This window comes from Serinus canaria, chromosome 3 (genome assembly GCF_022539315.1).
Source record: "Serinus canaria isolate serCan28SL12 chromosome 3, serCan2020, whole genome shotgun sequence".
Taxonomy (NCBI): domain Eukaryota; kingdom Metazoa; phylum Chordata; class Aves; order Passeriformes; family Fringillidae; genus Serinus; species Serinus canaria.
In genome coordinates, this window is record NC_066316.1 from 39,060,215 (window position 1) to 39,081,738 (window position 21,524).

The following is a 21,524-nucleotide window of genomic DNA, read 5'->3' on the forward strand; positions in this document are numbered from 1 at the left end:
TCAAAGAAAAAAACCCAAACAAACTAAACCCAAATGTGCAGTATAATATAAGGCCTTTCATTCTCTCTGAGGTATGAAATGGATCAGAGGTCACACAATTGTTTTAATTGTGAGTGCATGCAGAATCCTTTGTTGTCCATTATGTGCTGCAGTTAGAGGTGATCACAGGACACCCAAAAACTATTGAGGGTGCAAACTGGCACTGTTATAGTTCCAACTTGGGCTAAGATTTTGAAAAATTAAATTTTGTTTGCAGGTTGCAAATGAACAAGGTCACGGGAAATGCTATTTTATACCTAGTAGCTTTCTAACTTTATGCCAGTTTTGTTGCGTGGGGATTGTGCTCAGCCTCAGTAATCCTGTCTTCAGACAAGAGGTGGAAGAACTAAGGAAATGTGCTACCATGTTTAAGCATTTGCTAGTAACATTCTGTGATTGGAACTATTATAGCATCTGAGCTGGTCTTGCTTTGCACCTTGCACAAGGCATTCATGCTTGAACAAAGAACATACAAAATGCTACTCTTTGGATTTGGCAGCATGTTATAGGCATTTGGCACAAGCATAAATTTCAGTGTAAAGTGCAAGGCAACAAAGAATCCAATCTCATTCACTCCACAAAGAAAAGAGAAGGGAAAAAAAAAAAAAAAAGAAGAGTATTTTGCACTTACCTAATGATAAAATTTGCCAGGGCTGAAGTGCCTTTTTTTTTTTTTTTTTTTTTTAGTGTTCCTATCAGCCTTGCTTTTAAAATGGAAAGAATGGTAGCTGAAGGCAACTAATAGCTTACAGGGTCAATCTCAGCAGTGGGATTTAAATGAGGAGATGAAAGAAGTCTAAAGAGAATGAAATCCCCAGACACAGAACTATGATCCTTTTGGGAATCATTCCCATAGGGCCACTTAGCAACAGGCCACCATCCAAGCACAACACCCCTGAGAGCAGAAGAAAAACTTTCCTCTTTTGTATCTTGCCCTCTCTGTTGGAAATACTGTTTTCAGCTTATTCCCTGGGGAGTCAGAAGCTCATCAGGAAGAAATAAAGCTGGCCAGTCTGGGAGTGACTGTGTCTCATGCTCTGCAAAGGCACACATTTCTCTTATCCCCAGGAAGAAAATTGCCTCATTTTATATTCAGATTCAAATGTACTGAAATTATAAGCAGTAGAATAATTACGTTCACGATGACACACCAGATCTGGCCTTAATAAGACAGCCTGGTGTCCTTAGCTGTTATGGAACTGGCTCCTTCCATTTGCAGACCTGGGGATCGTTTCCACATTCTCCCTCCAGTAAAAATAAGTTATGTGCTTCTTGCATCATGTCCATGTGTGACCCAGGGGCTAAAGCAGTAACTCATTCAGTTCTGTTGTGTCTGAATGCTGGCTTGGCCAGTGCCACTAACATAGATACAAAGAAAGTAAACATTTACTCTACTGAAAGAGTAATAGACACAGCTGTGGAGTTATTTTTAACCCTTATTAGTTTGTTACTGAATTTTAGCAATGCTAGAAGAAACAGTGACACAATGAATAGGCTCTACTGGAGTAAGAACATACCTCTTTCACAAAGGTATTTGGTATCAAAATCTGTCACAGACCAAAATCTACCATCTTCTTCACTTCTGGCTGCCCGGTCACATTGGTATTCCAGTGCTAACCCCACACATCTCTGGCAGTGCTGCTCAGCCATGACCCACAGGCCCTACTATTGTAGCATCAAGCAGCCCACACTATGCACACAACTCATTTTTGTGATGGAATCAGTGTAACACAAAACCATCACACCAGCTGGAATGGCTCACCTTGTTTGGAAACCTCCCTGTACTTAGAAGATGGAAAGCTGCAGGATGGGAGGGAGTGGGAGGAACAGCTCCGTCCAGGACATATCCTTTGGAACCTGCAGATGTGGTTTTTAATCCCTCTTTTCCTTGGGGATCAGTTAATCAAAAGTACATAAGAGATGAAAATCAACACATCAGCTTTCTCCTCAGTAACAAGAGCAGCTGGAGAGAAATGTGTGGATATAACTTACATCTAATGACTATGTGCCAATTCTACTCTCCAGAGAGGTGCATACATGAAAATTTGTTTAAGAGCTTGCCTCCACCCTCCCATCCCCCTTTCCCTGATAGACAAGGAGTTAAAGTTTTTGCAACTAAATATCAGGAAACAGGCTATTAAAGTGCTTTCTTCTGAAATTTATGCAAACATTGCTTATTACCAGTTCAGCTTTCCATATAATTTCAGATTTGTTCAAACCAAAGGCATGAGACAAGCCTTAAAACCCTGAATTGTTACTTGCTAGGTGTAAAAGGAGGCACTCTAGCATTTCCTTCACAGGGATGCTGGAAGGATTACACTGCAAATGATTGAAAGGTGTTCAGAAGCTGTGGGTATAGATGTTGTAGAGTATGAGGAAATACAAAAAAGAACTGACTCGTGTCTTTATTGGGAAATTGCATATGTATGCATCAGACCAGGAGACTTGAAGGAAAGATGTCTGTTTTATTTTCCCAAGTGTGTCCTTGGTATTTATTCTAGGTTATGGTGGAAAAAACACTTTTCTTCTCAGTACATCCATCTCTCCAGCCATAATATGGGAACAATAGTACTGACCTTACTGAGATGCTGAGGAGATTGGGAAACCTTAATTCACACATGCGCAGAATGCTTCACGATTTACATCACAGATCATGGGTTAGAATTAACAGTGTCATTGTCCTGGTGCAACCGCAATGCAGCTGATTTTGATCCTCTCATATTTCAGTGTTAAAGCAAGGAAAGCAAAAGCCAGTCTTGCTTTAACCAGCCTTGAGCAAACGGCCTGCACTTTCTGATGTACACACCTTGGAAAAGTATGACATGGCACACGGTAGCCCTTGTGTCAAGGACAAGCATGCAACTTGAGGTTGCCTCTGCAACAGTGAAAAGCCATACCACCTCTTGCATAAAGCCCTATCCCTGTTCAGTGAGCTCTTTAAAACAAACCACAAACAAAAACAGAGGCCACAAGAACCTCTGTTGTACCTTTGTCCTCCAGAGCTTCCCTGGCAGAAGTTCCTCCATGCCTGTGATATGCCTTGGAGAGCCTGGCAGGACAGCAGGAGCCTCATGGCAGTTTGTCATTCAGCATTGCAGGTCAGGGACTTGTGTTCCCTTCCCTATAGAAAGCCTCTGACAGTAATTTTCCAAGCTATTGTGTATTCTTTGTCTCTGAGGAAGATCCATAATCTGAAGTTGGAGAGGGTCTCTTGCACGGCAGGAACTGGTCAGTGCCCTGCTGCTTCCCAATGAATGATTCCCAATGATTTTGTGCCTTGTCCTATTTTGCATGGCCTCAGCATTTATAGTCTGTAGCCTCCTGTACACCCTGCTCTTTGCAGTGCCACCATGAAAATGTCTGTATAAATGTGAATTTCAATAGCCATTATACTCCCAGCAACAGCAATCCTGTTCTGTGCCTCAGAGCCTGCTAATCTGCAGTAGTCATGAGGTTACTTATCTCCTGCTCTTTTCAAATACCTCGGCAGTGGATACAAAAGGGAAATGGCAGGAGCTATTCTTCTCTGGAGTCTGAGAGGGTTTTTTTTCCTCTTTTCTCTCTCTTTTTCTTTTTTTTTTTTTTAAATGCCGTACTGTTGCTACATTACCAAGCATCACATTCAAAATCCAATGGCAAAGTTTGCAGTTTGCAAGAGATAAGAGATGAAAATCTCCCAAATTTCTGCTAGTGTAAAGCTCTCAGCCCACATGGGCAGCAAGCTGCAGGTTCCAGAGTGCTTAGCTGTCTGTTAGCTAATTAAAGCACTGTGATCTGAGAGCTTTGAAAGATTTAGTTCAGATCTTCCTTGGGGTCTTTTTTAGCTCCACTACCTATTTGCTGATGAATCCTCAGCTCCAGGTGTTGAGCTACAAAAGGATGTTTGGAGAGGGGTGCTTGTAGCCATGGACTTAGGCATTGTTAAAAGGCAAAGAAAGATGTGGCTCCACAGAGACTTCCAGTGCGGATAACAAGAGTTAAAAATGTGCAAAGAAAATAAATTATGAAAAACAATTAACACTTTGATTGGATTTATAATGCTGTTGCTATGCCTCTTATGGTGAAGAATTTGGGTTGCTGGTTCACCTAATGTCTATCACTGCTGACATCCAAAGCTGAAGCCATTTCAGCAAGTAAAAACTCTCCCTGAGAGCCAGTCCTCATCCTTTTTTATGTGGAGGACTGGTCCACCAAGATCCCTTGGTGGAGTGCCACAGAGTAATAGAACACTGGGAGATCTCACGGTGTGGACAACTGTGACTTAAACAAAGCTATAAAAAAAAGCATTGTGGCACAAGCTCCATGATTAACCAGCTAGGTTGGACACATTGTTGAGTATGAACTGAGGAAAATTCTCTAATATGGGATGAAGTGTCCCAGACAAGATCAGAGGTCTGCCAGGTGGAAATCCAGCTGTGGAGCTGGGTCTACCAAAACAAAGGAATGTAACTGGACTTGGACTTCCAAGCATCCTGAGCAGAGCTGGGTGCTGTAAATAAAGAATAATAGAGCCAACTAAGCCAGGACACAAAGTATAGCAGATGTAAAGGAATGAGGAGGATGCTGAAGGTGCCTAGCAAAGAGCCCCAAAAGATGGGGATGATCTGGTTCTCATGAGGAGATGGTAAAAATACAACTTTATTTTCTGCTTATAGAAATTAAGAAACTTTACAGTTCTTTCGGTTCAACTTTAATAATTTGGTAAACAAGAGACCCTTAATCGGTGCACAATAATGAAATCTTCATATTTGTTGTCCATCACTCAGGCTTTGGAACAAAGGGATAGAACAGGATTTTTTTTCTATCCTGCTGCCCAGGGTCCCAGAAATTTCAGTAAAGGACAGTGTTAAGCTCTTTGGAAGGTATTTTTATTTCCTACTGGATTTCTGCAGGCACAGTCATATATAAAAATAAACAAGACAAGGCAAAATAAAATCAAAGAATAAGTCCTGGCAATCTAAGATAAACTGTGCTCCTTTTGTTATTGATCACCTGAACCCTGTGCTTTCATTCCTAGTTAAATTGGAGAGAGAATTAACTTAAGGATTTCAGAGAAAATAGGCCAAATATGGTATACCTGAAAAATATCTCAAAAAAAATCTCTAAAAATATCTCAAAAATATCTCAAAAGCCATGGGCCAGGAGCAGAGAAATTAGGTTGAATTAAAATCTGGCTTTCTTCTCTCCTCTTCCAATTCCCCCCACTGAACTGAAAAGCTCCTGTCATCATCTGCTTGTAGAAAGGCAAAGGCTTCCAGCACCTGTCTTTTTCTGTGTCAGGATCATTGTAATTACATGAGCAACCACCAGTATAGTAAAGGAGCCTTTTTCTTCAGTGAGTCTGCCTGTTTGTCCAGCCTGGAAGGAATAGACTTTTGATGTCTTTCCTTGTGCATCCTCACTCATGGCCCACTGCAACTTGGCTGCTAGTAGCTTTTCCTGCCTCACAGGGATAGAGAGGAAGGAGGAGGAAAGTAAATGAGAGAGTGCCCCAGGTGCCTCCCAATGTGATTAGGTTTGCCTTCTGAATTATTGCTGCCACAAGCTAAGGAACATTTTCCCCCAGCTTTCTCTCACAAGGACAGAAAACTCTCTTGGTTTAACAGGATTTTCCACGTGCCCATTGTTGTGGGTAGAGGCTATGCAAGCCAGAAGTGAGAACTATTTTCACTGTTTGAGGCAGCTGCATAAAAGTAATCAAAAGAAAAAAAGGCTGTTATAGAAATCAGGAAATGCAATGAATGAGCTCAGATTTGCATTCAAACATTACCTCACACCTCAAAGGCAGAGAAATTTGAGCTGATCTTTTGCAACATGATTCCTTGACATCTTCTGGATGTTCAAGTGCATGAATACAACTTTGTGGTATATGTGTGTGAGTATGTATATGTGGTATGTGCTGATTACTTATGTGAATTCTGGCATGGGTGTGTGTACATACATTCAGGGCTTACTCTTTGAGCTGGGTGTGTTTAGCCTGGAGAGAAGGAGGCTCAGGAGTGACCTTACTCCTTTTACAACTGCCTGACAGGAGGTGGTAGAAAGGAGGGGGTCAGCCTCTTCTCCCAGGTAACAAGTGACAGGATGAAACTGGCCTGAAGTTGCACTAGGGAAGGTTCAAATGGGAAATGAAAAAATTTCCAAAACTTTCGTTGAACAGGTTACCAAGCTTTGGAACAGGCTCTCCAGGGATGTCTTGGACTCACCATCCCTGGAAGTATTTAAAAGCCATGTAGATGTGACTCTTAGGGACATGGCTTAGAAGTGCATTTGGCAGAGCTGGGTTAATGGCTAGACTCAATCATCTTAAAGCTCTTTTCCCATCTAAATAATTCTATGATTCTAAACCTATTTTCGGATGTTTACTTAAGAAAATAATAATCCAGTTGTACTTACAGCACTTTGCAGCCAGAACACTTGGGGCACTGCAGAACAACAATAGAAATGCTTCAAAGCACAATACAAACACAGTATTAAAAACATCTTATAATTCAAATAAAGCATGCTGAGTTCCTGAGAGGCAAAGCCATGGAGATGTCAGATGGGAATAAATATGTGGTTACAATGGTTTTGTTTCAAAGCACAGTGTAGAAAATGGGGTTTAGATAGATTTAGCAGAGGAGTGATGGTGGGGTGAATTCCTCATGCCAGAGCCCTCTCTGACAAAGACTGACTGTAAAAGCTGAGCTGTGTCTGGTGCTGACACATGGTCAAACTAAACTTGAAGGAAGCAAGCCCGGGTTATTGCAAGGATCAGCTCTGTAAAGGGCTTTCAATGAGCAGCATCAGCATGTGATAGTTGCCCTATTTGAGAGGAAGCAGCCCTAGTGCTGAACACAGGGCACTTGAAATTTAATCTTTGCCATTTTCACCTACTAGTAGGGATTGAAGGAGTGACCTCCTAACCAGTGTGGGAGCAGTGTGAAGAAACAAGGAATGACACTGTGACCCCAGAGGTGAGGGCTGCTAAATGAAAAGCAAAACCTGTCGTTCATACCCGTGGCCCATCCCAGATACAAAATAAAATCCCCTACCCTCCTCTTTTATTTCCCTGGGCCCTTACCTTCTCAGAGATTTACCCAGAGAAACACAGGTCAGCCCGCTGGGAGCACCAGCTTCCCTGCTCAGCTGTCAAGGAGACCTGGCAAATGCCACTGGAGCTGTTGTTATTCCTCCCATGCAATATCTCTGAACACAGCACAGAGATATAAAGGCAGCAGAAGTCTTGCAAACAAGAACCTCATGATTTGCTGAGAGCCTTCTCCAAGGTTAGTGCAACCCAACAGGGGCTGCATCTGGCGATAAGCGCCTGCCTCCAAGGCTACTGAAAGCTAAATAAGCCTGTGTTTGTTTGTTGTGCAGCAAGCAGAGCTCTAAGCTGGATGCTGCCCAGTGCTTTCCCCATGTAAATAGGGGAGTTCCTGCTCAGATGCCAAATGTTAGAGCTGCCTTTGAGTGCCTGACATTGATTTCAATGGAATACAATTGCTGAAGCTTGATTCTCACTGAACAAAATGAAAGACCTGAAGCAAAGTTGTGCCTGGTGGAGCCGAGTTTGGTGTAGCAAGAGAAAGGAAGAACACTGCCCTCTGGCTTTTCAGCTTTTTGGAATAGGCATTTTTCATGGCCAAACTCTCATAGTATTCCAGGAAAAATGCCAGGAAGCTCTCAAAGGAGCTTAGGGTCAGGGCTGAACCCTGCTGGGGGTGTGAACTAGAAATGGTGCTGGGAGGCAAGAGTACTAAAGAGGGAAAAAGTGGTAACCAGGAAAGCACCAACACTGCAGTGGAGCATGGGAGTTCAGTTTCAGCTGGCTCAAGGGGGTACCAGGAGATCATGGATCATGCTGGTTGTCTCACTGTCATTGTAGCAGAACATCCCATGACCATCTTTCTGTCTGTCTTGACAACTCTCTGCCAAAGGGCCACCCTGTGAGAGACCTGAAGCAGTGTAAAAATAAACCCTGTGCTTTAATATAATCCTACTGATATAACACAATCAGAAATTTCACATGGCAATTCAATCACAAATCTGACATCCATATTTTCACTTTAATTTAAAGAACATTGAATGATCTTGACCCAAACTTTCATTTAATATAACCAGGTAGGGAAAGAGCCTCTGTGTATAGACAAAATTATTTGTTTGCTTTATCAGAACAAAATAGAATGCAAATTAGTTACCAATATTTGTACAGCACTTACTTACAAGAGTGCTTGGGCTCTTGGAGTCTCCTCTCAAGAAAAGGACACAAAAATCACTGTTCTACCATATTTATGTTCCCTCTAGCAGCTTTCCTTGTGTGATGGATAGGAAGGGGGTCTGGCTGGCATAGGGCCTACTGGAATTTCTTCTCTTTTGCAATGGCAGTACCCCCAAATGTCTAATTGTTACCTGACATGCAGGGTGCTGTGTATCTCAGGTGCAGCGCTCAGTCTGCACTCCCAATTAAGTCACTGGGGGCTGAGAGAATGAGAACTTTAGGTAATATTGAACCAATAACCAGAATAGTTTAAAATTTGTACTATCAGGGTCACAACTGATATTCTTCAGTCTGTGCCTTAGCTGGAAAGGTTCCTTTGGCAATAAACCCAGCATCTCTGCAAGACTCAGAGGCAGAGACTTCAAGCTGACCCACCCAAGTCTAAATTCATTAAGCGAGACCATGTAAGAAAAGCCACAGCAGCTTTGTCACTACAAGGTTAAATGTTTGAAATCTAATATAGGAAAGAAGGTGAAACGCCAGGATATATTGGGCCAAATGGTATAATTAACCCCCAAAGGAGGACTGAATTCCACATGTCCAAAATCTCTTAAGTGCTACCTTCCTCTCCAGAGACCTCCCGTTATGCTGCCTCATGTATTATTAGTGACATTAGACCTATATCTATGGCCTCTCTCCCTGTCACAGTCCCTACACATCACACACTGACATTGTCCTTTCCTCCTTCATAAGGAATGACATTTTTGACATCACCCTATGAGCAAGGACTAAAGAAACAACAAAGCAGCAAGCTATTGAAGGATGAAAATGCACAGATATCCACCTAGTTAGTGATCTGAGAGTTTTGCAGGCAGGTGATGTAGGTTTCTTCTTCACATGGAAGGAAAAAGGATACATGGAAGAAAGAGTCTCTCCCAGTCTAGGGCAACTGGTGAGAAAGCGAGAGTGTTCAGAAACTTCCAAAGTTCATTTCATTCTTTTAGGGCACCGTTACACTTTTGGGTGTTTGAATTAAAAAACCTCCTGGGGCTCCCTTGTTCATTTTGAGAAACTCCTTTCTTATGTGAAACACTTCCCTTGGACATATTGGCATGAGGAAGTGTAGAAAATGTGCAGCCTGGGAGAAAATTCTGGAAAGGCCGGCTATTCTAGGCATAGGTTTGAAGATGCTGAAAAAGACACTAAGGCCACTTCTGCCTTCCTGTTCGATTATTCTCCTTTTCCCCCTTCATTTTTGCCTGAAAAGAACTTGAGGATAACAATCAGCAGTAACACAAATAGCAGAAAATGACAGATACCCAGAAACTAATAAAGGAAATGCTTTTCTGGGATTGGGCTGGGGTCCATAATAGTTTTGGAAAGTACTGAAGAACTTGACAGCCACATTGCTCCAATCTCTCTATTCAGTTTCTCACTTCAGTTTTCCTTGGTGCCAACACTATACAGGAATGTTATATGTAAAAGAAAATAAAAAGCATTTAGTGCTGCCCAATTTTGTGAGGTTCTAGCTCAGTGTTAAATCAGTCTTTACTCAAGCTTCTTCTGGAGAAAGAGCTGAATGATAATTAAATAATGGGCATGTAAAAAGGAAATGGATAAACAGAATATGAAATGTTTCTTCTGGAATTTTCTTCATTCTTCAGCCATTACCCTCTATTTATGTACAAGCAGGTGAAAGAATGGGTACAAATATGTTTGAGCCTCGACAAAGTAAAATTGATGGAGACTAGAGATGCCAGAGCAAATGAGATCTCTGAGGGTTCAGAAACAAACTCTCTGACATATCCACTCAATATTCATTGAAATGAGCTTAGGAAACTTTGCTCAATAAAAGACTGGCTGCAGGGGAAAGCAGATCCAAGCCGAACTCTGAAGAAGTGTTTTCCTGGACGCCTAAGATCTAGGTCAAAAGAGACATAATTGTCCAAGGGATGCAATATGTTATAATGACATCTTCCAGAAGCAGTGTTCTGGACTGCTCTGGCTTAATAATGCTCATCTTTCAGTTACACCACTGCAGTGTTAACATCTGTACAGCTGGCTTAGTAACACAACTGTACCTGGAAATGCAGATTCCCATGGACAAAGTGGACTTTTGACCCTATGAGTCAGTGAATAACAATTAGGACCGATTATTTTCCTAGTGACATTAAATCTGGAATGAATCCATGGAATTCATTGAAATTTCAGCAGTTTTGTAGCAGTACAGACTATTTTAGCTTATTTAGTTGTGATACTGCAGACTTATATTGATAAAATCATATAACTCGTGTCCATTTCATTTGGAGGGAGGAAACTACAGATGGCTAGAGCCAGCACTTCTCATCACCTCTCCAGACTCCCCATAAAAGCTCCAGAACAGGCATGACTTGACCAGGTTAAACAAACCTGTATTGTCATACTAAACAATGCCTTCCCACACCAAGCCATATGGATGGTACCACTGCAGTAACATCTTACATTTCTGTAGGACCTTTCATCCCAAAGGAACCAGTGAGAGAACCTGTTTACAGGCTTTGGTGGAATGCTTTGACTCTCCTTTGTTGCACATGAGCATATTAATTAAAGGTATTTTCATAACCAGCACTTGCAGCCCGTTCTGCTTCCCAGTACTGCAAAGTCCTTTCCTGGAGCCTGTGCATTTCAGCCTGAAGCTCTGGAAGGCCACATCACCCACTGACCACCCAGCAAACCCCCATGTCCAACTAAAGCTGTGAATGAATGTGAAAGGCTGCCAGAGAAGAGTCACACTTTGCAGGTGAAAATCAGCAAAATCTCACTGCCCTATACAGCAAGGCATTAGGTGGGTTGTAAAATCTAAAACAGTGGATAAATGGCCTGACCTATCAAATATGAAATTGGATGAAGCATATGTAGAGACTTATCAGTCTTAAGAGAGAATCTAGGTAAGATGGGGGCCAAGCAAAAGCTGAGCACTTTCGTCATGATGCATTCTCAGGTAATGCCATGAATATCTAACACAGAAAGGAAAATCACTCCTTTACCTCCACTTTTGGTAATAGCTCTCATGACACTGAAGGCAGGATATCATTTAAGCAAATTTGATAACTAACTCTAGAAATAAGGGAATTAGAGCCATCAGTAAATTTTTTCACCACAGAACCTAAACAAATAGAATCAAATTGCTATCTGGTGTGATTTAATTGAATTCTGTGGATTTACAATGATAGATGAACTTTAACCAATAAAGAGAAGAATGTAAATGTTTTATTTTGATACTTGTGACATCACAAAGCTAATATAGCCATGCAATGAAGAAAAGATTTCTAAGCGCATTTGTCTTATTTAATTCTCACTTATAATCGAAAGTAATTAAATACATTCCATTAAATTGGAGAAAGCAGAAAAGAATGCTGAAGAATGTCACTTCATTTGTGGGACTGAGATGTATTTTCTTGTTTCCTGCTGTTTATCTTCAGCTCTGCGAGCAGGAGTTCACGTTTATGTTCAGTTATCAGCTGCCAACCTAGAGCCCATTGGAAGATGCATGTCATTTCCAGAAGGATCTTAATAAACACCACCAGTGGAGAGGCATTTCACACTTGGCAGTTCGTCTGTCAGAGCAAGACATAATTTCAAATTATTTCCATGCCCGTTCGGCAAGTGTTTGTGGAAGGCAACTAACGCCCAGAAGATAATACTTAGGGAAGACACAAGTTAGAGAGGACTCGCTGGTTTCATTATGAGAGAGCACAGCTCAGCAAGCTCAGTGGTCACACTTGTCCTACCATTGTTATGCTACACCAAGTTCATCAGGCTAGTGGAAGAAAATGAAAATTTCCTTGCAATGAAGAGCTCAGTGCTACTAACAGCATTCCATGGCTCTGGGGTGCCACTGCCAAACCTCTCTCAACTACATTGTGGTGGACAGTTCATCTGCAGGGTGAAATAGGGCCCAGACAAGTGCTTGCATGGCACAGAAATGTTAAGAGAGTGCCCTGCAGCCTCCATAGGAGCCTGGCTCTTTAGCAGTGTCAGGGTTACAGTCTTCTGTTTCCCTAAAAAATTCTGGAAGTTGCCAAAGCTACTCCAGTTTAAGAATAAGGCCATAAAGTTCATACATGAATCAAGTGGGTGAAAGTGATAGCACTCACCCGAGCACTGCCTGTGTCCCTCTGGACTGTGTTATCACAGTCTGGCCATGTTCCTCTCTCTCCAGTTTCCCATATTTTTATCACCTTCCTCCAATTCTTGGATAAGGGGGAGAATGGTAACTGTATGGTAACAATGGTAATTGTATGATAGCAAACAGTGGAAACAGGATGCCTGACTCACAAGCAAGCAGCAGAAACTGAAGTAAGTATGGGTGCCTTGCATCCCTCCCCAATGGAGAGGCAAAGGCACAAAGAAAGGCATGCATCCACAGAATCTCAGGAGAGGTGTCCATATGAGCAGTGGATCAAAGGAAAGGCATGGCTGATAGTGTGTCTCCACAGCACCACGAGGTTGTAGCAGGTCTTGAGAAATGGGAGCTCTGCAATTCTGGACATGTATCCCAGATGATTTTTTCTTTTTCTGCTTGTCACTGTGGATATCACTACAAATGCAAGTTCACCACTACCAGGTACCACAAGCTGATAACTACCGAGTTTGGGGACGGACACACACACACACACACACACACACACACACACACACACACACATACACAGAGACTCATACACACAGAGTCACACATGGTCTTCTCGCTCCTAACAACACTTTGACAGCAAGGGTGTTGTGACTTTTTCCTGCTCTAAGAAAATCTATCCATCAACTTCCCCCAGCTCATGAAACTTTTTTTTCTGAGGCACTTGTACAACAACCACTCCATTCTACAAAGAGTTAATGTGTAATGCAAATGAAATATATATTTTAAAGGCTGACGAAGGCATGACAGAGCTGGAGGCTACTGAGCAATTGCTGCTCCTGTGAAGTGTAAACCCACTGCATTTTTTTTGCCCCATAGGTTAACCTACTTCTGAGCCTCACTGGCTGGTAGAAAGGTGAAACGCAGGGTTTTTGGACATGGTAAGATCAGCAAATTTCAGAAAGTCATAGCTCAAAGGTGTGGTGGTTTTACACTTCTTCTTTAAGCCCAGATGCTAACCATGCTAAAATGCAAGTTTATTATGCAGCTTGGCAAGATTTCAGCAATTTTATTGAAAGGCCATTTTGTTATGTTTATTAGATTTGTCAAAAAGGCATTTTATGATGTTTATGAGAGCATATAAATTTATGAAACTGTAACAATTTTTTCAAAAATAGCCTTTGCTGGAAATCAAATAATGCAAATAGTAAAGCCTCCCATCAGAAAAATCCAGGCAGAATTTTTTATCAGGCAAGGTACAGACTCATCCACAGAACAATCTGTGAAATACTATCAATAAAATCCATTGTAAATGTGATCCATGCTGTAAAGCAGTGGAAAAGATGCTGGGTGCATGCAGGAAGGCTGCAATGCTCCCAGCTGTCTGACGCCCTTGCCTGACTACAAGTAAGAGGCCTGCTGGCCTTGCTGCGCCAGCTTTTGCAGAAGGAAGGAACGAGCTTCTGCCTCATGTTAGGCTTTGTGTTGTGTACTGCTGCCCATAATAATCACTTGTACCTCTGCTTTCCAGAACACAGCTGGCTGGGGTTGAGAGAGTGCACAGGACTGAGCCACAAGCACATGCCTCACCAGCTCTCTGCTCCATCTCCAAACCAGAAGCCCCTTCTGCAGGGCTGTTCTTTCTCTTTGCTGCTGTTGTTGCTTTTCATTTACTGCTGTTCATATCTCTCTCCCTCCTACACCCCCTTCAAGTAAAAAGGTCTCTTGTATTTCTACTCAGAGAGCTCCCTTCTTCTCATTTTTTTCTTTTATTCCTCCTCCACAGTACCATGAAGATGATGTGAAACACTTGATCTCTTTCTTCCCTTTTCTTTCTTCCTTAGGAGGTCAATTTGGTACTTTGCAATTGTTGCTCTCCTCTTTCTTGGAGACTGTGATGTGGCAGCAGGACAGGCTGACAAACAGATTAGGTCATTACTGTGGCAGCTGGGATCTTGATCAAAGCCATGACAACGTTTCCAAAAGGAGGATTCTGGAATGCCATTCCCAAGTCTCTCTTCCCAGGCAGGGGAAGATGTAGCAACAATAAAATGTTTCCCATGCTGCTTCCATTTTGCTGAGAAACCCTAAAAAGTTGGAAAGTTGATGGGGATGAGAGGCGTTGGGAGGTTAGGCAAGAGAAATCCATGCACTAAGAAGCTGAAAGAGTAGGAATGGGGAGACGACGAAGTCAGCCTTTCCTGTGTATCAAGACACATTGTTCTTATGCTGGAGAAGTTCATCCTGCCATGAATCATAGAATCATAGCATTTCTGAGCTTGGAAAAGACCTTCAAGAGTCCAACTGTTAACCTAGCACTGCCAAATCCACTGCTAAACCACATCCCTATTTCTGCACTTACATTTACAGCTTGCTCCATGATGTATCAAAATGAAACAGACCTAATACTCATACAGACTTAATACCAATAACCACTGCTAGAATACTGGAAGAAATAAAAAACTAAATGCATGAAAGTTTGCAATTTCCAACTGGTACTTTTTGCACTGTTTTTATGTATTCTAAGGAACACAGTGAAAATGGTGTAAATGTACTATTCCTAGAGTGACTGTTGTCTTTTAAACAGTTGCATTTCAAAACAGACATGATATTTCGGTTCTGGAAAAGCAAAAAGAGCGTTGCAACCACAGTATTTAAATTTCAAAAGTTTTTCATTAAACAAGGCCCTGAAGGGCAGAGAAGGGAGCTATTTGAAAACAGAGCACAGACAAGGGAGATGTGATCCCTTTGTGTAACCAGAGTGTCGTCTCACAGGTCATCACTTCACCAATGACCCCTGTGGACCTGCTTTGTCTTGCACTCTTGGTGAGGAGGTGCAGCACAGCCTTGCTCGCTGTTCTCCCTTATTCCACCAGGGGACAAGCACAACACCAAGTCGAGTCCTGCAATAACCTTACTAGACCTAAACTCTGATGATGCCAAGAGTGTGACTGTGACAGTGACCAGCCTAAGGGTATTTAATCTCCTTCCATTTCCACACATCTTGTTTTGGGAAATATACCTCATAAAATGCCATGAGATCTGAAAGCTGACAGTGTCCATCAAATAGCAAAGTGCCTTGTTTATTGCCCATGCTCTCCCTAGCTGCAGTAAACTTGAATGCCTATATTAAGTATTTATCCATCTGAAAGTGCTGCACTGTCATTAGTTTGATTGAGGTGCAGGCATGTACCACGGTGATTGGCCTGGAAAGTATGAACATGCAAAAGGCTGGGAGAATAGGGATGGTAAATAAGTGATAGTGTGCAATTACTATGCAAATTTTAGAGGAATGATCGTCACCAAACAAAACTTCCTTGGCATGGATGCTGCTTTCAGCAGACTTAGAATCCACAACCCAAACAAGTAAAGAAGCTGCCTGATTCTTTTAGCCTAAAATGACATCAATTGCAGGGCTCACAGAACACATTTGTGTGCCTTCCCTCATCCCTCTATAACTCCAATATACGCCTGATGTGAAGTCTACCACTACCATCTTGAGCTCTTTCTTACTGTAGCTATACAGCAAATTTATGCTGTTGTTTAAGGATCATCCTTGTCTGGGACTGTCCAGGGTTTTTGTTTGTTTGTTTTTCCACAGGGGAGAGGTCCTAGGTTTACAGAAATTTTACATTCTTGTAGCCCTCACTAAATTAGGACAAGACTCCTGTCTCCCACCAGCACAGGTCACAGCACACAAGTTTCTGCACCAAATATCAGACACAAAGCCTTGGGGAAGAAGTTGGTACATGAAACATTGACAGAGACCTTGTTTACAGACTCAGAGTTTTCTCTCCCATTTCTGCCAGTTTTATTCCATCCTTGTTGCAATGAGCTATATCCTAAGTACATCCTTCTCCATCATTTTAGTATATACTCCTATATCTCCAGGTCACTCACAGCATGTCTGATCAGCCTGCTTTTCCTGGGTGTATAATGGCCTATGAATCCTGGATGACTCCTCATTTTCAGGGCAAGGAGACTGGGAGGTGTGAAATAGCGCATGAGATTTCAAGTATGTATTCACAGGCTACTTTTGGGTACATGCACCATTAGCTGAATCCCATTAGCTTGGCCCTTGATCCAGCAAGAGCCTACAGGTAAGCAGATGAAACAACCCTGGCATGAAGAAATATCATATGGGATATCAGCAAGAGGCCAGGTAGAAAAGCACAAAGTATAGATGTGTCCGCACAAAACTTAATACACCGTAGCTCATCCAAAGATTTTTGCACAAGCCACTTTTAAAATAAATCCAGTGTATCAAAAGTGAACATTGACTTGCTGTAGTTCACTGTGTGAATTCAAAGTGTTTCAGGTTTGTAAGGAGAGGGTAGTACAAAAGCACAAATAGAATAAGCTGGCCATTAGGTAGCATTTGTCATGTGGCTGTGAATAACTGAAGCAAGCACGTGAGCAGCACATACGAGAGAGCCACAAAAGAAAGGAGGATCAGAGGGAATGTTAGAGCTTCTTGCTCTTCAGAATTTATTTAACCCACTGACTGCTCATTTGTTTAATTAGAAATAAAAGATTACTGAAAGACCTCCATAGTTCTTGGATGATACATTAAGAAAACCTTAATTCAGCACTTTGGGTTGGTACTCTTTGGAATGAACATTGCCTTGGCATAATCCCAGTGCCTTCTACCAAGACTCTCCCCGTTACAATAGAGCTGATTTTGCCCTCTCTTCCTGGGGCCACATAACTGTGCTCAGTAGTTATGAATGTATGAAGCAGAAATTAAATAGAAAGAACAGTATGACTGCAGCTTCATGAATTCTACTCCAGTCCAAATGAACTTGGAAAGATTTCTAGGCAAGCTTTTAAAGTCAGGGAATATTAAGGCATCAGGTTTTTTGAGTCTTTCAGCACTGACACTGATTTAGTATTTTCTGTATCACTTTAAACACAAGGATTCATAGACAATCTGTCAGATTTTCAGAGGAGACTCTCCAAGCATTTTGAGGTCACAAATGTCTTGGAAACCAGATATCCTTAATATCTGTGTGTTGTTAGCAGGTCAGAAGGGTTTCTTGTCCACTGAGAACCTCGCTCTGCCCCTGGTAACCTGATAGGGATTACCTGACCAAGGAGAATTTGCTTCATACATAGAGGTATTGCCAGTCCTGGTGAAGAACTGAGATCTTCCAAGGTTTAGAGCATTGTATACTGTGGGAACAACTTTACTGCACTGTGCTTTAAGGCCTTTGGAAAAGAACCAACAGGGGTGAAGTCAACCCCATGGCTCTGAGGGGCTTGATCACCCCTCCCCAGTGCAGTTTGCATAACTCGTGATGGGATGGCAGTGGGTGTCTGTCAGCTGAGTCCCACTTTCCCTTTTCTTCCACCTGTGCTGCCCCAGATAGGTTTGCATCTTTTCCCTGAGTCTGTGGAATCCTCTGTCTGCACACCATGAAGCCTTGATGCTCCTGTAAGATAAGCAGAAGGGTATGTGAGAGACTGGATGGGTTCCAAACTACTCCCTGGGCAGCTCAAAGCAGTGCAACTTGTGGCTGAAGAGATGGCAGCTTTCAAAATACCTGAGCCAGAGGCTTGAGTTCCAACAGGGCCATTCAACCAGCTATTCCCGTATTTGCCTGTTTCTAATGCTTTAGATAAGACACCACATCCTGAAGTTGTGCTTGCTTTGTATGCCTACAACATATTTTGAAGCACTCTTGGTAAAAGCTGGGTTTTCCCCACTGATTCTCAGTAATGTTTGTACCAGGAATTATCCAAATATCTAACTGACAGGAATCCTAGACCTTCTAGGGAGTAAATTTTCTGGGGAGGTATTCAATAGATAAGATATTCTGCTATGTACATATCAATATTTACAATTTCTAGGACCAAATCTGGAGTGTCACCAAATAAGTGGAAGAAAACACACATATTTTGACAGTGCTATGTAAGCACTTTGGGCCTCATTTCTAATTTATAATGTGTTTTGGGATTAAAGGTGTCCTCTAAATGTAAGATAATTATTAGTAACAGTATCTCTGTAAGTCCCAAAACAGTCAGCTAGGAACAGACACAGGGTGTTCTGCGTGTTTGTCAAACCAAACAGAACCACTGTAGGGGAGTATTTATTGTATTTTATTAGAATGAAGCAGAGAAACAGTATGAACAAGTATAATTAAAAATACCTTCTGGATTACATGTACCCTGATTGCTCTTGCAAGCCTGATATCAAATTTTGCACTGTTTTCTAGGGGTTGATTTTTACTCTGTAGTTTTCATCTGATTTTACAGTCAGCATTACTTCAAGCTTATTACATTTGTAACACAATACAAAATACAACACCATTAATTTAATTTTATTCATGTTTCAGAGTTATTCAGCTGGAATAAATTGAACACAATTTGATTGAAACTGTCCTGCAGGACTGACTTTAGGCACATTCAGCAGAAGTGCTTTATAAATAATGGCAGCGTTTAGTACACAAAAGACACCCTCTTGAACTGGAGGATTTGCAGGAGTTGTTATCCAATGAGGGAAAAGCAACAATGCCAAGCTTTGGGCTAAGCTGAACACTTCTTCTCTGGAGTCCACTTTTAATTGCATGTGCCTTCAGAAGAGACATTGGCTGGAGAGCATGATGACCACACACATACAGCTCCTACAGAAAGCAGTTCCTAACTTGGCTGTTTCACTGGCACAAAAGCATCAGCACTCAGTTAAACTCTTCAAGTGATGGAAAAAGAATGAGGAAGATCAATGTTTTGTAGTGGCCCTCAGAAGTCCCAGTCAATGATGGGGAAGCTGTTGTGAAGACACTTTCCAGAACCAAATAGACCATCCCTACCTTCCAGGTGTATGTAAAGGGCAGCAGGTGCATCTGGGCACACAGGGCAGTGGATTGTTTGGTTTGGGTTCTGTTTGTCAGTGTGATGGAGAGTGGACACATCACTGGCAAACTTTTCAGAGGCAACACAGTAAAGGAGTGTTTTCAACAGAGATTTGGAAAGATAATGAGGGTATTTTGCTGCTCTTTACCAAGATTCTTCTCAATAGCAGCAAGGAAAAAAAATCCAGAAGTTGTTTCTATAAAAATGTTAACAAGTGAGAAGTAGAGACTGACAGAATGATGAGAAGGAGACGACATTGTCATAGCAAAGGAGAGCTCTTTGGCAGGGTGGGAAGGGGCTTGACAGGAAAGACAAATAGCTTGTGTTTGATGGAGTAAAGAAGAGGAATGTAGTAGAAAGGAGCAAAGAATGTGCAAAATCCTCAAACTGATGGATTAGGAGGATGATCTTTATGGCAGTATTTTGCAGGGATGTGCACAGACTGAAAATATGCTTGGCAAGACCAAAGAGAAGAATGTTTCAGTAAACAAAATGCAAGACAATTGGATTTTAGCCAGGTTAGATAAGGCCATCTAATGCTTTTTAATGGGAAGACTAGACTACTAGCAGCAACTTTCTTATCTTGCCTGGAAGTGAAAGGAAGAACTTTGAATGAGTTTTTCCTTCTGATTATCATTGGGTTTTGTTCCAAATTCTGACAGCCTGCAGCATCCATGAGACACTCCCATTCACATCTGTGAGAGGACATAGAATCATAGAATTATTCAGATTGGAAAATACCTTCAAGATCACCCATCAAATCCAACCATTAACCCAACACTGTGAAGTCCAACACTAAAGCATGTCTTTAAGTGCCACATCTACACATCTTTCAAATAAATTTAAGGATGATGACTCCATCACTATGGGCAGCCTGTTCCAATGCTTGACAGCCCACCTGGTGAAGGTTGAGGGATCTTTTGTGTCTTGCCACCTCTCTAACTGAGCTTGTGAAAGTCCTGAATGAGAGTTGGAAGATATCACTGTTAGGAAAGGTAAGTGAGATTTGTTGGTGCTGATTTGGTGGTGTCTAATAGGAGGGCACTCAAGGTCAATCCTCTTATGGAACTAGCAGAAGAAAAAGGGAATTTTCAGACCACTGAGATATTTGTGATCCTTCAGTGAGATATTTGATTATGAAGGAACAGAATTGCCATGCTATACCAAACAAATGGACCATATAGTTTAATAATCCTGCTGTGACAGGGCCTGTAGAAACAATTCAGATTAAGTACAAGGATCCTAGCAGAAGACAAGTAGGGAATAACTTGCCAAAAGGAGAAGATTCTTTTTAATTCTTATCAGTTAGCAACTAGCCTACGCCCTGAAGCAAGAGGGCTTCCATAACAAAAGAAAATATGTATTCTATTTAGTAATAACATCCCCAATAACATTATCCATATAAATGTCTAATCCTTTTATTTAAATCCTACTAATCTCTTAGGCTTAACGTTATCTTATGGGAATGAGCTAATTAGGCATTGGATAAAATGTATTTCCTTTTAACAGTTTTATATTTGCTGCCTTATATTTCCATTGAATGTTCCCTTGTCCTTGTATTCTGGGAGCATGAATACTATTTCTCTCTATTTCTCCTTCTTTCTACTACCCACATTTTTCACATCCCAGTCAGGGACCTCCTCTCTGATGTACAACTTCCAGTGTTTCCAGATGTTCCCCAGTCAAACACCACATTCAGATCACTTTGCAATTTCTGCCTCTTGTATCTGAGAGCCTAATTCATCTTTACCAAACAGAAGCCAGAGCAGGGAAAAAGGATTGTGCCACTGACCCAACCAAAGGCATTACCACGATTGCAGGCTGGTTTGGCCAATACTCTGAGCAGACTGGCATTATCTGCAAACTTGAGCATTATGCCTTGAGCAGGAGAATCCACTGCACTCTCACAATTCCTTTCCTGAAGCATTACAGTTCCTGGAAAACCCTGCAAGTGCCTGGGTTCTCTCTACCACCATTTCCAGAGTCACTGTCCTATGCCTGCTCATGCAGGATGCCTCTGCCATTGCTCCAAACAGTTAAATAGTAGCCATGGCAGGGATTAAGGAGGTGTCTTGCTGCTGATCTTCACCAACTTTAAAACTGAACGCTTATTCCTATGCTTTGTTTCCAGTTCTTTTGCGCAGGTGTTTGATGCTTCTTCCTCTCACTTTTTACCAACCTTGCCTGTTTAACAGTATCTCTGTGGGGGATGTTGATACACATTTTTAAATGACCAAATAAAATCTTACAATTTGTTCACATCCTGTACAACCCTGCAGTGATACTGGAGTCATGACAGTAAAGCTTAGTTCTTGCTAG

At 41.7% G+C, this 21,524-nt stretch overlaps 1 protein-coding gene across 6 annotated transcripts in view; it reads right to left on the bottom strand.

Annotated features, from left to right (window-relative positions):
- The window catches only part of LOC108962386 (uncharacterized), a 66,692-nt gene that overhangs the window by 30,736 nt on the left and 14,432 nt on the right, over positions 1–21,524 (bottom strand). The window contains exon 4 of one of the 6 annotated variants that reach the window (XR_007777082.1): positions 16,813–17,785. The exons of 4 other annotated variants lie outside the window; for them this stretch is intronic. The gene's annotated coding sequence lies outside the window, so the exon portion shown is untranslated. Of the gene's footprint in view, positions 1–16,812; positions 17,786–18,453; positions 19,901–21,524 lie in introns of those variants that run through there. One more of the 6 variants, XR_007777081.1, reaches the window with a different exon arrangement.